General features: G+C 43.1%; 1 long non-coding RNA gene across 1 annotated transcript; it reads left to right on the forward strand.

The window, feature by feature from the left end:
* The first annotated feature begins 347 nt into the window (after nt 1–347).
* LOC148314980 (uncharacterized) lies at nt 348–3,340 on the forward strand. The gene is made up of 4 exons (XR_015841361.1): nt 348–428; nt 1,087–1,206; nt 1,807–1,970; nt 3,201–3,340. It is a non-coding gene; the product is annotated as an uncharacterized LOC148314980 (long non-coding RNA).
* The last annotated feature ends 14,302 nt before the right edge of the window (nt 3,341–17,642 follow it).

Here is a 17,642-nt window from a genome sequence, read left to right on the forward strand (position 1 = left end):
CACCAGGCCAGTGAACCGACGTCCAGGCAGTGACAAAAAACGTGATCAAATTACATTGCTCATCATAAGGTGTTTGTGAGACGCTCTTTGTATGTTTCCTCAATTAAGACCTGTTTTCCATTGGTGTATTTGAAAAAAGTGGTGAACCTGTTAAATTCACTACAAAACGTTAAGAAGATGAAAGTAATGTTTGAAGGAATATTATTTTTCTATCGACATGCCGGCGGGCGGGCACAGATAGAGAGTGATAAAGCAGCACCACCCGCGCGGGGCGTGCTGACGAAAAGGCAAGCGCTCCTCCTCTCATCGCGTCCTTATTAAGACAGAAAAAAGACGCTGTTGAATTTGACCTATTCGCAGTTCGAGCAGGTGCTTAACGCTGGAAAATATCACCACTTCGAAGTTCGAACTGCTGTTGAAACGGAGAGGTAAGTGTTTTTCGTTTGTTTTTATTCAAAACATGCCTCGAGTGCATTTGTTCATGGTTAGAGATAGTTGTGTGGAAAACACTATACAAAGTAGCACCATGGATGTGGGCCTACAACACTGGCCTAGCAAACATGTGCTCCTACATCGACATAATTGACGAGCTCCAGTTAAGCATTGAATAATTATAAAACGTCATGGTGCTTTTACTCATTTAAAGAACTAAACCGACGCGTATTTTCATCCGGTGGTCAGGTTTGCATTGAATGTGAGCACGAGGGACGCTAGCTTGTTGCGTTAGCTTTGCGGAGCTAACAGCTTGCACTTTTGTTATAGAACAACAGAATGCAAGTACCATGATAATTTCTGTCATTAATTTTTGTGTAAGACACGATGTTCACTGGTTAATTACATGATTCTTAAAGCAAAGGTTACTGTGAATGCAATTTTGGTAAGATTTTTGTAGTCACACTGCATAAATCTGTCTGTCTGTTGTTTAAACTTCAATATAAACTATTATGGTTGAAATCGTTAATTGGGATGGAGGGATTGATATTTTTTTAATTTATAATTTATTTTTCTTACACTGATATTGTTAAAACTCCATTTAGCCTATAGTATTAATAATTCTCAACACAAAACTGTCTTTTTTCTTTATAGAATAAACAATGCCTTCCCTGAGATGCAGGAAGTCCCCAAAGCAGGATACTATTGAACATGCAGTCAAGGGTCTGGACAAGACTGCAGAGTGAGAAGCGAAGTATAAAAACTCATTTAAAGGTATGATGTTAACGCTTTTGCTAAGATATATTATTGTTTTCTGATAACCAAGCTGACATCGTTTTTTAAGTGGTTATTTTACATTAAGAGTGTCTTGACCTTTTCTTTTGTCAGTTTCAAGTTATTTCAGTGAGCGTGAAACCTGATGGTAGGAGTTCTATCTAAATTAAGGCTGTACTTGATGACGCCCTCCGGCATTTTTATACCACAATAGACCGGTGAACAAGTCCGATATTGATAGTCTAGTGTAAAGCACGTTATACGTCACAGAGATCACGTGACGCGATCCAATATGACTGTGTATACAGTGTATGTCATTGTTATGAAACTAAATAATCTTAAAGTTTTTTTTTTACGTAACCAGGTGCCATTGACATTTGTACTTTCAGTCCTAATACATACTGGCTAATGCAATGCTGGAAAATGAATTTTGGCTGGTCTGTTCCTTTAAAATCATAAAGAAGGGCTCTGCTCTATCCCTCACAAGAAGCAATGTTTCAAACCACCCTACATTAGTATAGTGGCCCAAATGAATATGATGACTCCTTATTTGTGTGCTTAAAAATATGACGAAGCTATCTTGATTTCCCTGTTAACTAGGTCGAGGAGTATTTACCAAGGCCCCTTTCAGGAAAGACGACTTTATTCTTTATTATGGAGTACAGAGGAAAATTGATAGATTCTGATAAATCTCAACGCAGGAAGATGGATGGAAGAGGCACTGTCTTTTTGTTTGACTTCCGCCGGCAAGAAAAAACTTGGAGGTGAGGCAAAGATTGAGATGTTATCTTATTTTTGTTTTTATTTAAAAAAATAAACACATACTCATCCCATAAGTGTTAGGGGAAAAATCATTCTCTAAGCAAAAATGTATACCGTATTTTCGCACCCAAAAGACGCGCCGTGTCAAAGGGCGCAACACCTGTTGAGGCCGCTATTTCTGTCTTTGTAACATATACTGGACGCACCGCCTGACAAGACGATAGCACAGCTGCTGTTAGCATAGCATGAACTTGGCAGAGCTGCCCACACTGACACAGCCGATAGCAGCCTACTATGCCCCAATAACATGAGCAATCACCCCATTGTTGCAGCAGACGCCAAGTCTCTATTGACAATAGCTGACAATGGCTCAGGCCAATATTAGGTGCATTGGCAATAGCCTACAAAGCAACGTCAGGGGAGGGACTTGGCTGCTCACCACACACAAAAAATAAAAAACTCATCATACAAGCAAACAATGAAACATAGAAATAAGATTAACACAAACATGTATCTCTCATGCCATCAATATACCCAAAAAAAATGAAAATAATACAAAAGCCACTCAGCCTTAGCTAATTCAAGCAATGCATTCTGGGAGCAGAGACCCACAATCCCATAGCTGTTTAGAGAGATTTGCATGGCTGTTTAAAGAGATGTGCTGTTATGCTTTGGACTTTTTGTCTGTTGTCTAAACCTGGGACGTTTCTTGCTTGCAATAACATAAATGATAAGACAGACTAAAACATTGTGGACAGCTGCCCTTTGTCCAGCTTTTTCCAACACCATCACCCAAACATTATAGTCAGATGGTGTATTTGTCACGGTCGATTGTAAGCATGGACAACTCACTCTTTGCCCAGCAGGGTGTGCTAACATGCACTTCCAACAGCTCGTTGATGACAAGGGCTGATGGACGTGAGTGGTACTTTGTCCATTTAATGGACGCATCGACTGACAGGGCGCTTTGTTTGCTTATGACTGCGAAAATACGGTGATTACTTTTATTCATGCGTTGAATCTGTACAAATGAAAATATAGACCATGAAGTCTCAAAGACAAGCTGTTAATAGGGTCTGATTCCAATAGAAATTTCTTGTATGATTTGATTTAGAAGATTTAAAAATTGTGGATTTCCTATTTTTATGTTTTGTGTACACAAGATTGTCTCAAAGATTAATTTCTGACATTGATTGAATAATTGTTTTTTTTTTTTTTAAATCTATTTTAAGTGTTGATGCCGCTCAAGAAGATGGCAGTCTGGGAAGACTGGTTAATGATGACCACATGCACCCCAACTGTAAAATGAAGAAGAAGACAACAGAGGACAGACCACACCTCTGTCTGTTTGCGCTCCGAGACATTGATGTTGGCGAAGAAATAACTTAAGACTATGGACCAGCTGGCCTTGGAGAACACAGGTTTGTAAGATGCATCTTTAAGTACAATAACAGAGCCCACTTGTGGTGTTCTGGTGATGTAGTTTCCAATTAGTTTGGCAATCTAATAAATGTATGTTGAGGTTTCTATGGAAGTTGAACATGCTGACTGACTGGGGGAGTTCTCCATTGTCCACTATCTGTAATTCAAATTTGTGGGTCTGAGTCAAAGTTTGGCTCTTCAGGAACAACGAACTGGTCAGGGAGTGACAGTATTACAAAGTTCTGCGTTACTCTTTTCTGGGCGGTGGCCCTGTTAGGCCATCATATGCCATATTGCAAATATCCCCATTGTGGGACTAATTAAGGACATCTTTATGTTGTGGTTTCCCTACCAGAACCAGCACCAACCCTGTATATTCATGATATAAAACACTGTTTCAATTTGATATTTAGCCTTTCTATACTGTAAAAATAGAAGACCCCAGGCTTTCCTGCGCTCCCTTGCCCAATTGGTGGTGTTCAGGAGACAACCTGGGACTGAAATATCAGTCACAACCAGTGTTGTTTTCGTCACTGATGACTATGACGAAAATACTTCGTTAACGCCCCTTTTTTAATGACGATGACAAGCTAAACGAGGTTCTTTTATGACGAAAACATGACGTGATGTACATGAATTTTTTTCGTTGACGAGACAAAATTGTTAGCATGTGGTTCATAAATTATTTTATGTTGCTTTTAGTGAAATAAAGCCACAACAGTTGCCCAACAAAATGTTTTGCTTCTCTGCTTATTTTGGAGCAGTGAGCATTGATTCCACTGTTGCCACTTTTTTCTGTTTGTAATGAAGAATCCTTTGTAGTCCATCCAAAAGTCTTTGTTATTGGGTGGAAACCTTGAATGCCTTGTTTTAACTCAAATGGACTTAAACCCATCCATCCATCCATCCGTTATCTGTACCGCTTCTCCTCACTAGGGTCGCGGGGGGTGTTGGAGCCGATCCCAGCTGTCTTCGGCAGTAGGCGAGGTACACCCTTGAATTGGTGTCCAGCCAATCGCAGGGCATACATAGACGAACAACCATCCACGCTCACACTCATGCCTAGGGGCAATTAGAGTGTCCAAGCAACTTGCCATGCATGTTTTAAGAATATGGGAGGAAACCGAATTACCCAGAGGAAACCCACGCAGGAAGGCCGGAGCCAGAATCGTACCTACGACCTCAATATTGTGAGGCCATCCTGCTAACCAGTTGGGCCACCGTGCCGCTTGGACTAAAACCTTTGTGAATAAATTGACGAAAACTAGGGTAAAACTTTTTTTGCGTTTCCGTCGATTAAAACTGGACTAAAACCCTTTTTTTAGTTTTCGTTGACTAAAACTATAACGAATTGGGATGACTAAATGTGATGTAAACAAATCAGCACTTTGTCCAAATGACTTGGACAAAATCTAAAATGCCTGCCAAAAACAACACTGGTCACAACACGTGTCTACAGAAGATTAATTGGCATGGGCGAAATTAATTAGTTTTATTTCATTCATGAGCTTATGTTTTGTTTTGGGTGGCTAAGGCTTAAAATGTGTAAAAATCTAATCCAACCTCAAATATAATTAATTCAATAAATTTATGATGCTACTAAAACATCGAAGCAGCCTCCTCCAGGCTTTACAGACTCAGAAATGGAGGTATGCGTATCGTGTACTCATCCTGTCGTGTCTCGAGATGTTAAAATTGCAGTTAGATAGACGTGTGCTGATTAGACAAGACTTCTAATATATCTGGTGTCACAGGATATTTGTCAGTGAATGTGTATGTCTGGTTTGAGGCTCACTCAGCTTTTTCAGAGTTTTGTGACGTTTTGGCAAAAGGCGTGGCTATTACGGTGCTGAAAAGTCCGATTGTACTTTGTGGCAACAAAAGCTCCGGCAACATGACTCAGATGATCCTATCTTCTCGAAGTTGTACACATTTGAGGATACTTCAGCCCTGAAGACATCTACCAACTTATTTTTCATCGTAGTAGTAGCGCCACCAACTGGTAAAAGCTAATACAAGTTATTTTCTTGGATGTTTTTCTCCGTGCAACTCAACAAGGTCACCCTCATATATGCTCGGAGGACTGTTTCGGCCATGAGGATGTCACAATACGAAATTCATCCTTTTTCGTGAAAAGTTGTGGGAGTGGCATTGCACTGTTTGGCAATAAAACAACGCTGATTATGAGGTTCTAAATATGAACGACAACTCGTGAAACTTGACACACACATCAGGCAGAGCAAATTTATCAATATTTTATACGTTAGTTGTGCAGCTTTTTTGAAATGGCTCGCCATGGCCCTCGAGAAATGTTCAAAAAAGCAGCCCTGGTTGAGTGTTTCACCTCGCTTTTTGTAAATTTTATGGAGTACAGTGAACCCTCGGTTATCGCGGTTAATGGGGACCGAGACCACCCGCGGAAACTGAAAATCCGCGAAGTAGCGGCGCACCTTCAAAAATGCTTAAAAGAAAATACAATATATATAATAAATATATATATATATATATATATATATATATATATATATATATATATATATATATATATATATATATATATATATATACGGGGAGAGAGAGAGAGAGAGAGAGTGAAATTCATGTTATAACAAAAAAACCAAATTATTATTAAAACTTATTATTTTTTTATTCCCCAGCCATTCTTTTTGTATTTATTTAATTACTCCGACTTTTACCTGCTGGTACGCCGTCCGGTGTTCCCTGTGAAATGAAAGGTGCCATTCTTTAATTATTTATTTATTTATTCATTTATTCATTCATAACTGACAGCTTCGCGCTCCGTTCGTGTCCGGGCGGAAGAGGTGTTCCAATTCGGCTTAACTGTGACACACGCCCGCCCTCCTCCCCCGGAGCTTCCATTCGGTTAAACTTAGGGGCCGCTTGGCACCGCCCGTGCCCGGGGAAGGTGCTCCTCTTCGGCTTACTGTGACGCGAGCATGCCCGCCTCCTCCGGAGCTTCCATTCGGTTAAACTTAGGGGCCGCTTGGAACCGCCCGTGCCCGGCGAAGGTGCTCCTCTTCGGCTTACTGTGACGCGAGCATGCCCTCCTCCTCCGGAGCTTCCATTTGGTTAAACTTAGGGGCCGCTTGGAACCGCCCGTGCCCGGGGAAGGTGCTCCTCTTCGGCTTACTGTGACGCGAGCATGCCCTCCTCCTCCGGAGCTTCCATTCGGTTAAACTTAGGGGCCGCTTGGCACCGCCCGTGCCCGGGGAAGGTGCTCCTCTACGGCTTAACTGCCACGCACGCCGGCCGGAGCTCTGGTACGGTCCGAACCGCGCGAAACGTCGCCACCGATCGTGTCCGGGGGAACGTGCTCTTCTTCGTCCACTCTCCTCTTCGCCCACGCTCTTCTTCGGCGCACGCCGGCCGTCTAACCGCTCCAGCGCCCGTCGTGCCGCTCGGCGAAACTACAATGCCCCCGAATATTTTTTATACCCGCGAAGCACTGAACCCGCGAAAGGTGAACCGCGAAGTAGCGAGGGTTCACTGTATGTATAAGACCAAGACCTACAAAAAAAGTCTCTTGGAGCAATGAGCTAGGTTTTACAGGAAGTCGGCCATTTTGAATTTACTTAAAAGGGGCGGGTCACCACAATGGACTTTGTGTAGAAATTATTATTGGGGCCCGAGCAGCGACCGCGGCGAGGTCCCTATTGTTTATGTAGAAATTATTATTAGGGCCCGAGCAGCGACCGCTACGAGGTCCCCATTGTTTTTGTGGAAATTATTATTATTATTATTATTAGGGCCCGAGCAGTGACCGCTGCGAGGTCCCTATTGTTTTTCTAGAAATTGTTATTAGGGCCCGAGCTGCGACGGCTGCGAGGTCCCTATTGTTTTTGTAGAAAATATTATTACTTTTATTATTATTATTATTATTAGGGCCTGAGCAGCGACCGCTGCGAAGTCCCTGTTGTTTTTGTAGAAATTATTATTATTATTATTTTTCCGATTGTTCGATTGCATTTTTGACCCCCGAAACATGCACAAAAATTCACCAAACTTGGCAGTCTCATCGGGCATGGCGAAAAATTTGATATTTTAACGTCTAATATGAACAGGAAGTGAGTTATGAATTTTTGAAAGTCCGACTTTTGCCCTTTTTTGCATGTTTACAGGGGTCATTCTTTTGCACCCTGATCCTAAAGGCTTCATCTGATTGCCTTAAAATTCTGTCTGTAGCATCTTAAGACCTGGGACAAACACTGGGGCTAAAATCTTTTGTTTCCGAAATACTATATGACGGGGCGGGGCTTCAAAGTTTTCACTTGAGATTTCCTTCGCCGCAATGGACAAAATGCTTAATAACTCTCCTGCACATGCTGCTAAAAATCCAAAACTTCACATGTACATAAAGAGTCGGTACCTGAAGACATCTATATGTTTATATTCTGTTATACACCTTGCGCCAATCAATATCATTTTTTACATTTTGACGTACTGCACGGTGCCTTTTAACGAATCCGATTGAAAATTGGCTAGAAATGACTCAAGACATTGATCTTACTCTATCCCTATTTTTGTGACTTTCCTTCGAAGGGCGTGGCTATTGCGGTGCCGCAGAGTCTGATTATTCTCCGTGGCAACAAAAGTTCCTGCAAAATGATTCAGATGATCCATCTTCTCGAAATTTTTCACATTTGAGGATATTCAGGCCCTGAAGACGGCTGCCAACTTATTTTTGATCGCAGTGGTAGCGCCACCAACTGGTTAAAACAAATACAAATTATTTTCGTTGATGTTTTTCTCCGGGCAGGTTCACAAAATCTACCTTATATTTGCTCGGATGAGTGTTTAGGCCTTGAGGATGTCACAATACGAAAGTCTTTCGCCTTCTTCAGAGTGTCACATGATGGTGTCTTGTGGCCCGTCTTTATCAGCTGATGTTCCATGAGGGCGTGACTTACCTGTCACAAGAATGAAGGCAAGTCACGCCCCCCGCTGTCCGTTAACTCCGCCAAGATGCTGGTCCAGGTGGTAGAGAGGATGAAGGCAACCTTGTCTCTGTTCATGGTTTTTATGCCTCGCTTGCAGATCTCAATGGCCTCTCTGATCCAGCGCTGTTGTTTGTTCTCTTCTGTGCGGATGACCCTGCCCTTCTCCCGGTCCATGATGTGGTTTTCCCTTTTGCAGTGGTCAGTGATTGCTGATTTGTAATGTTCATGTTGTGCTTGTTCTTTTACTGCTCTGATTTTTCATTTTTTTGACAGGTAAGTCACACCCTCATGGAACATCAGCTGATAAAGACGGGTCTCAAGACACCATCATGCGACACTCTGAAGAAGGCGAAAGACTCGCCGAAACATGTCAGGTAAAAAATTTACCGAAAACATAATTGTCTGCTTTTAATGAATCTGTCAAATATCAATAATAAGAAGACAAAATGAACCTAATACAAATAAATGAATGCTTAATAACTCCCCTGCACATGCTCCTAAAAATCCAAACCTTCACCTGTAAATAAAATGTCCCGACCTGAAGACATCTTAATGTTATTATTTTGTTATACACACAGCGCCGCCAAGTGGAATCAAAAATTTGTTTTTATTTTAATTTTCACGTACTGCAACGTGCCCTTTTGACGAATCCGACTGAAAATTAGTCAGAAAAGACTCAAGACAATGATCTTACTCTCTGCCGAGTTTTGTGACGTTTTGGCAAAAGGCGTGGCTATTACGGTGCTGAAAAGTCCGATTGTACTTTGTGGCAACAAAAGCTCCGGCAACATGACTCAGATGATCCTATCTTCTCGAAGTTGTACACATTTGAGGATACTTCAGCCCTGAAGACATCTACCAACTTATTTTTCATCGTAGTAGTAGCGCCACCAACTGGTAAAAGCTAATACAAGTTATTTTCTTGGATGTTTTTCTCCGTGCAACTCAACAAGGTCGCCCTCATATATGCTCGGAGGACTGTTTCGGCCATGAGGATGTCACAATACGAAATTCATCCTTTTTCGTGAAAAGTTGTGGGAGTGGCATTGCACTGTTCGGCAATAAAACAACGCTGATTATGAGGTTCTAAATATGAACGACAACTCGTGAAACTTTACACACACATCAGGCCGAGCAAATTTATCAATATTTTATACGTTAGTTGTGCAGCTTTTTTGAAATGGCTCGCCATGGCCCTCGAGAAATGTTAAAAAAAGCAGCCCTGGTTGAGTGTTTCACCTCGCTTTTTGTAAATTTTATGGAGTACAGTGAACCCTCGGTAATCGCGGTTATTGGGGACAGAGACCACCCGCGAAAACTGAAAATCCGCGAAGTAGCGGCGCACCTTCAAAAATGCTTATATATATATATATATAGATATATATATATATATATATATACGGGGAGAGAGAGAGTGAAATTCATGTTATAACAAAAAAACCAAATTATTATTAAAACGTATTATTTTTTTATTCCCCAGCCATTCTTTTTGTATTTATTTAATTACTCCGACTTTTACCTGCTGGTACGCCGTCCGGTGTTCCCTGTGAAATGAAAGGTGGCATTCTTTAATTATTTATTTATTTATTCATTTATTCATTCATAACTGACAGCTTCGCGCTCCGTTCGTGCCCGGGCGGAAGAGGTGTTCCAATTCGGCTTAACTGTGACACACGCCCGCCCTCCTCCCCCGGAGCTTCCATTCGGTTAAACTTAGGGGCCGCTTGGCACCGCCCGTGCCCCGGGAAGGTGCTCCTCTTCGGCTTACTGTGACGCGAGCATGCCCGCCTCCTCCGGAGCTTCCATTCGGTTAAACTTAGGGGCCGCTTGGAACCGCCCGTGCCCGGCAAAGGTGCTCCTCTTCGGCTTACTGTGACGCGAGCATGCCCTCCTCCTCCGGAGCTTCCATTTGGTTAAACTTAGGGGCCGCTTGGAACCGCCCGTGCCTGGGGAAGGTGCTCCTCTTCGGCTTACTGTGACGCGAGCATGCCCTCCTCCTCCGGAGCTTCCATTCGGTTAAACTTAGGGGCCGCTTGGCACCGCCCGTGCCCGGGGACGGTGCTCCTCTACGGCTTAACTGCCACGCACGCCGGCCGGAGCCCTGGTACGGTCCGAACCGCGCGAAACGTCGCCACCGATCGTGTCCGGGGGAACGTGCTCTTCTTCGTCCACTCTCCTCTTCGCCCACGCTCTTCTTCGGCGCACGCCGGCCGTCTAACCGCTCCAGCGCCCGTCGTGCCGCTCGGCGAAACTACAATGCCCCCGAATATTTTTTATACCCGCGAAGCACTGAACCCGCGAAAGGTGAACCGCGAAGTAGCGAGGGTTCACTGTATGTATAAGACCAAGACCTACAAAAAAGTCTCTTGGAGCAATGAGCTAGGTTTTACAGGAAGTCGGCCATTTTGAATTTACTTAAAAGGGGCGGGTCACCACCATGGACTTTGTGTAGAAATTATTATTGGGGCCCGAGCAGCGACCGCGGCGAGGTCCCTATTGTTTATGTAGAAATTATTATTAGGGCCCGAGCAGCGACCGCTACGAGGTCCCCATTGTTTTTGTGGAAATTATTATTATTATTATTATTAGGGCCCGAGCAGTGACCGCTGCGAGGTCCCTATTGTTTTTCTAGAAATTGTTATTAGGGCCCGAGCTGCGACGGCTGCGAGGTCCCTATTGTTTTTGTAGAAAATATTATTACTTTTATTATTATTATTATTATTATTATTATTAGGGCCTGAGCAGCGACCGCTGCGAAGTCCCTGTTGTTTTTGTAGAAATTATTATTATTATTATTTTTCCGATTGTACGATCGCATTTTTGACCCCCGAAACATGCGCAAAAACTCACCAAACTTGGCAGTCTCATCGGGCATGGCGAGAAATTTGATATTTTAACGTCTAATATGAACAGGAAGTGAGTTATGAATTTTTGAAAGTCCGACTTTTGCCCTTTTTTGCATGTTTACAGGGGTCATTCTTTTGCACCCTGATCCTAAAGGCTTCATCTGATTGCCTTAAAATTATGTCTGTAGCATCTTAAGACCTGGGACAAACACTGGGGCTAAAATCTTTTGTTTCCGAAATACTATATGACGGGGGCGGGGCTTCAAAGTTTTCACTTAAGATTTCCTTCGCCGCAATGGACAAAATGCTTAATAACTCTCCTGCACATGCTGCTAAAAATCCAAAACTTCACATATACATAAAGAGTCGGTACCTGAAGACATCTATATGTTTATATTCTGTTATACACCTTGCGCCAATCAATATCATTTTTTACATTTTGACGTACTGCACGGTGCCCTTTTAACGAATCCGATTGAAAATTGGCTAGAAAAGACTCAAGACATTGATCTTACTCTATCCCTATTTTTGTGACTTTCCTTCGAAGGGCGTGGCTATTGCGGTGCCGCAGAGTCTGATTATTCTCCGTGGCAACAAAAGTTCCTGCAAAATGATTCAGATGATCCATCTTCTCGAAATTTTTCACATTTGAGGATATTCAGGCCCTGAAGACGGCTGCCAACTTATTTTTGATCGCAGTGGTAGCGCCACCAACTGGTTAAAACAAATACAAATTATTTTCGTTGATGTTTTTCTACGGGCAGGTTAACAAAATCTACCTTATATTTGCTCGGATGAGTGTTTAGGCCTTGAGGATGTCACAATACGAAAGTCTTTCGCCTTCTTCAGAGTGTCACATGATGGTGTCTTGTGACCCGTCTTTATCAGCTGATGTTCCATGAGGGCGTGACTTACCTGTCACAAGAATGAAGGCAAGTCACGCCCCCCGCTGTCCGTTCACTCCGCCAAGATGCTGCTCCAGGTGGTAGAGAGGATGAAGGCTCCCTTGTCTCTGTTCATGGTTTTTATGCCTCGCTTGCAGATCTCAATGGCCTCTCTGATCCAGCGCTGTTGTTTGTTCTCTTCGGTGCGGATGACCCTGCCCTTCTCCCGGTCCATGATGTGGTTTTCCCTTTTGCAGTGGTCAGTGATTGCTGATTTGTAATGTTCATGTTGTGCTTGTTCTTTTACTGCTATGATTTTTCATTTTTTTGACAGGTAATTCACACCCTCATGGAACATCAGCTGATAAAGACGGGTCTCAAGACACCATCATGCGACACTCTGAAGAAGGCGAAAGACTCGCCGAAACATGTCAGGTAAAAAATTTACCTAAAACATAATTGTCTGCTTTTAATGAATCTGTCAAATATCAATAATAAGAAGACAAAATGAACCTAATACAAATAAATGAATGCTTAATAACTCCCCTGCACATGCTCCTAAAAATCCAAACCTTCACCTGTAAATAAAATGTCCCGACCTGAAGACATCTTAATGTTATTATTTTGTTATACACACAGCGCCGCCAAGTGGAATAAAAAATTTGTTTTTATTTTAATTTTCACGTACTGCACGGTGCCCTTTTGACGAATCCGACTGAAAATTAGTCAGAAAAGACTCAAGACAATGATCTTACTCTCTGCCGAGTTTTGTGACGTTTTGGCAAAAGGCGTGGCTATTACGGTGCTGAAAAGTCCGATTGTACTTTGTGGCAACAAAAGCTCCGGCAACATGACTGAGATGATCCTATCTTCTCGAAGTTGTACACATTTGAGGATACTTCAACCCTGAAGACATCTACCAACTTATTTTTCATCGTAGTAGTAGCGCCACCAACTGGTAAAAGCTAATACAAGTTATTTTCTTGGATGTTTTTCTCCGTGCAACTCAACAAGGTCGCCCTCATATATGCTCGGAGGACTGTTTCGTCCATGAGGATGTCACAATACGAAATTCATCCTTTTTCGTGAAAAGTTGTGGGAGTGGCATTGCACTGTCCGGCAATAAAACAACGCTGATTATGAGGTTCTAAATATGAACGACAACTCGTGAAACTTGACACACACATCAGGCAGAGCAAATTTATCAATATTTTATACGTTAGTTGTGCAGCTTTTTTTAAATGGCTCGCCATGGCCCTCGAGAAATGTTCAAAAAAGCAGCCCTGGTTGAGTGTTTCACCTCGCTTTTTGTAAATTTTATGGAGTACAGTGAACCCTCGGTTGTCGCGGTTAATGGGGACCGAGACCACCCGCGGAAACTGAAAATCCGCGAAGTAGCGGCGCACCTTCAAAAATGCTTAAAAAAAAATACAATATATATAATAAATATATATATATATATATATAGATATATACATAGATATATATATATATATATATATATATACAGAGAGAGAGAGAGAGAGTGAAATTCATGTTATAACAAAAAAAACAAATTATTATTAAAACGTATTATTTTTTTATTCCCCAGCCATTCTTTTTGTATTTATTTAATTACTCCGACTATTACCTGCTGGTACGCCGTCCGGTGTGCCCTGTGAAATGAAAGGTGGCATTCTTTATTTATTTATTTATTTATTCATTTATTCATTCATAACTGACAGCTTCGCGCTCCGTTCGTGCCCGGGCGGAAGAGGTGTTCCAATTCGGCTTAACTGTGACACACGCCCGCCCTCCTCCCCCGGAGCTTCCATTCGGTTAAACTTAGGGGCCACTTGGCACCGCCCGTGCCCGGGGAAGGTGCTCCTCTTCGGCTTACTGTGACGCGAGCATGCCCGCCTCCTCCGGAGCTTCCATTCGGTTAAACTTAGGGGCCGCTTGGAACCGCCCGTGCCCGGCGAAGGTGCTCCTCTTCGGCTTACTGTGACGCGAGCATGCCCTCCTCCTCCGGAGCTTCCATTTGGTTAAACTTAGGGGCCGCTTGGAACCGCCCGTGCCCGGGGAAGGTGCTCCTCTTCGGCTTACTGTGACGCGAGCATGCCCTCCTCCTCCGGAGCTTCCATTCGGTTAAACTTAGGGGCCGCTTGGCACCGCCCGTGCCCGGGGAAGGTGCTCCTCTACGGCTTAACTGCCACGCACGCCGGCCGGAGCTCTGGTACGGTCCGAACCGCGCGAAACGTCGCCACCGATCGTGTCCGGGGGAACGTGCTCTTCTTCGTCCACTCTCCTCTTCGCCCACGCTCTTCTTCGGCGCACGCCGGCCGTCTAACCGCTCCAGCGCCCGTCGTGCCGCTCGGCGAAACTACAATGCCCCCGAATATTTTTTATACCCGCGAAGCACTGAACCCGCGAAAGGTGAACCGCGAAGTAGCGAGGGTTCACTGTATGTATAAGACCAAGACCTACAAAAAAAGTCTCTTGGAGCAATGAGCTAGGTTTTACAGGAAGTCGGCCATTTTGAATTTACTTAAAAGGGGCGGGTCACCACAATGGACTTTGTGTAGAAATTATTATTGGGGCCCGAGCAGCGACCGCGGCGAGGTCCCTATTGTTTATGTAGAAATTATTATTAGGGCCCGAGCAGCGACCGCTACGAGGTCCCCATTGTTTTTGTGGAAATTATTATTATTATTATTATTAGGGCCCGAGCAGTGACCGCTGCGAGGTCCCTATTGTTTTTCTAGAAATTGTTATTAGGGCCCGAGCTGCGACGGCTGCGAGGTCCCTATTGTTTTTGTAGAAAATATTAATACTTTTATTATTATTATTATTATTATTATTAGGGCCTGAGCAGCGACCGCTGCGAAGTCCCTGTTGTTTTTGTAGAAATTATTATTATTATTATTTTTCCGATTGTTCGATTGCATTTTTGACCCCCGAAACATGCACAAAAATTCACCAAACTTGGCAGTCTCATCGGGCATGGCGAAAAATTTGATATTTTAACGTCTAATATGAACAGGAAGTGAGTTATGAATTTTTGAAAGTCCGACTTTTGCCCTTTTTTGCATGTTTACAGGGGTCATTCTTTTGCACCCTGATCCTAAAGGCTTCATCTGATTGCCTTAAAATTCTGTCTGTAGCATCTTAAGACCTGGGACAAACACTGGGGCTAAAATTTTTTGTTTCCGAAATACTATATGACGGGGGCGGGGCTTCGAAGTTTTCCCTTAAGATTTCCTTCGCCGCAATGGACAAAATGCTTAATAACTCTCTTGCACATGCTGCTCAAAATCCAAAACTTCACATGTACATCAAGAGTCGGTACCTGAAGACATCTATATGTTTATATTCTGTTATACACCTTGCGCCAATCAATATCATTTTTTACATTTTGACGTCCTGCACGGTGCCCTTTTAACGAATCCGATTGAAAATTGGCTAGAAAAGACTCAAGACATTGATCTTACTCTTTCCCTATTTTTGTGACTTTCCTTCGAAGGGCGTGGCTATTACGGTGCCGCAGAGTCTGATTATTCTCCGTGGCAACAAAAGTTCCTGCAAAATGATTCAGATGATCCATCTTCTCGAAATTTTTCACATTTGAGGATATTCAGGCCCTGAAGACGGCTGCCAACTTATTTTTGATCGGATGAGTGTTTAGGCCTTGAGGATGTCACAATACGAAAGTCTTTCACCTTCTTCAGAGTGTCACATGATGGTGTCTTGTGGCCCGTCTTTATCAGCTGATGTTCCATGAGGGCGTGACTTACCTGTCACAAGAATGAAGGCAAGTCACGCCCCCCGCTGTCCGTTCACTCCGCCAAGATGCTGCTCCAGGTGGTAGAGAGGATGAAGGCTCCCTTGTCTCTGTTCATGGTTTTTATGCCTCGCTTGCAGATCTCAATGGCCTCTCTGATCCAGCGCTGTTGTTTGTTCTCTTCGGTGCGGATGACCCTGCCCTTCTCCCGGTCCATGATGTGGTTTTCCCTTTTGCAGTGGTCAGTGATTGCTGATTTGTAATGTTCATGTTGTGCTTGTTCTTTTACTGCTCTGATTTTTCATTTTTTTGACAGGTAAGTCACACCCTCATGGAACATCAGCTGATAAAGACGGGTCTCAAGACACCATCATGCGACACTCTGAAGAAGGCGAAAGACTCGCCGAAACATGTCAGGTAAAAAATTAACCTAAAACATAATTGTCTGCTTTTAATGAATCAGTCAAATATCAATAATAAGAAGACAAAATGAACCTAATACAAATAAATGAATGCTTAATAACGCCCCTGCACATGCTCCTAAAAATCCAAACCTTCACCTGTAAATAAAACGTCCCGACCTGAAGACATCTTAATGTTATTATTTTGTTATACACACAGCGCCGCCAAGTGGAATCAAAAATTTGTTTTTATTTTAATTTTCACGTACTGCACGGTGCCCTTTTGACGAATCCGACTGAAAATCAGTCAGAAAAGACTCAAGACAATGATCTTACTCTCTGCCGAGTTTTGTGACGTTTTGGCAAAAGGCGTGGCTATTACGGTGCTGAAAAATCCGATTGTACTTTGTGGCAACAAAAGCTCCGGCAACATGACTCAGATGATCCTATCTTCTCGAAGTTGTACACATTTGAGGATACTTCAGCCCTGAAGACATCTACCAACTTATTTTTCATCGTAGTAGTAGCGCCACCAACTGGTAAAAGCTAATACAAGTTATTTTCTTGGATGTTTTTCTCCGTGCAACTCAACAAGGTCGCCCTCATATATGCTCGGATGACTGTTTCGGCCATGAGGATGTCACAATACGAAATTCATCCTTTTTCGTGAAAAGTTGTGGGAGTGGCATTGCACTGTTCGGCAATAAAACAACGCTGATTATGAGGTTCTAAATATGAACGACAACTCGTGAAACTTTACACACACATCAGGCAGAGCAAATTTATCAATATTTTATACGTTAGTTGTGCAGCTTTTTTGAAATGGCTCGCCATGGCCCTCGAGAAAAGTTAAAAAAAGAATAGAATAGAAATAGAAATCCCTTTATTGTCATTGTACTCAAGTGTGCAACGAGATTAGAGGGCTCCCCTCTCCAGTGCAATACAACAATAATACAGACAATATATAAATTAGATAAATAAATAAGACAGTGCAATGGAATTCAGTACTGAATAGGGCATATAGAAACACATCACAATGCTGTTTTGCAAGGTTAGGGTGGTCTCGTGTGTGTGTGAGAGTTCAGTATGGAGATGGCTCTCGGAAAGAAACTGTTTCTCAGTCTATTGGTCCTTGATTTGATGCATCTGTAGCGCCTGCCAGAGGGCAACAGGTCGAACAGGTGTGAGTTTGGGTGGGTATTGTCTTTGACGATGTTGAGAGCCCTTCTGAGGCACCGGGCGGTGTAGATGTCCGACAGCGAGGGGAGAGGGCAGCCAATAATCCTTTGCGCTGTTTTGACTGTCCTCTGGAGCCTCACTCTGTCCGCCTCAGTGCAGCCGCTGTACCAGGTGGAGACACAGTACGTCAGCAGGCTCTCGATGGACGAGTGGTAGAAGGCCAG

This window comes from Idiotropiscis lumnitzeri, unplaced genomic scaffold (genome assembly GCF_059441095.1).
Source record: "Idiotropiscis lumnitzeri isolate Australia: NSW breed Sydney's pygmy pipehorse unplaced genomic scaffold, RoL_Ilum_1.0 HiC_scaffold_154, whole genome shotgun sequence".
Classification (NCBI taxonomy): Eukaryota; Metazoa; Chordata; class Actinopteri; order Syngnathiformes; family Syngnathidae; genus Idiotropiscis; species Idiotropiscis lumnitzeri.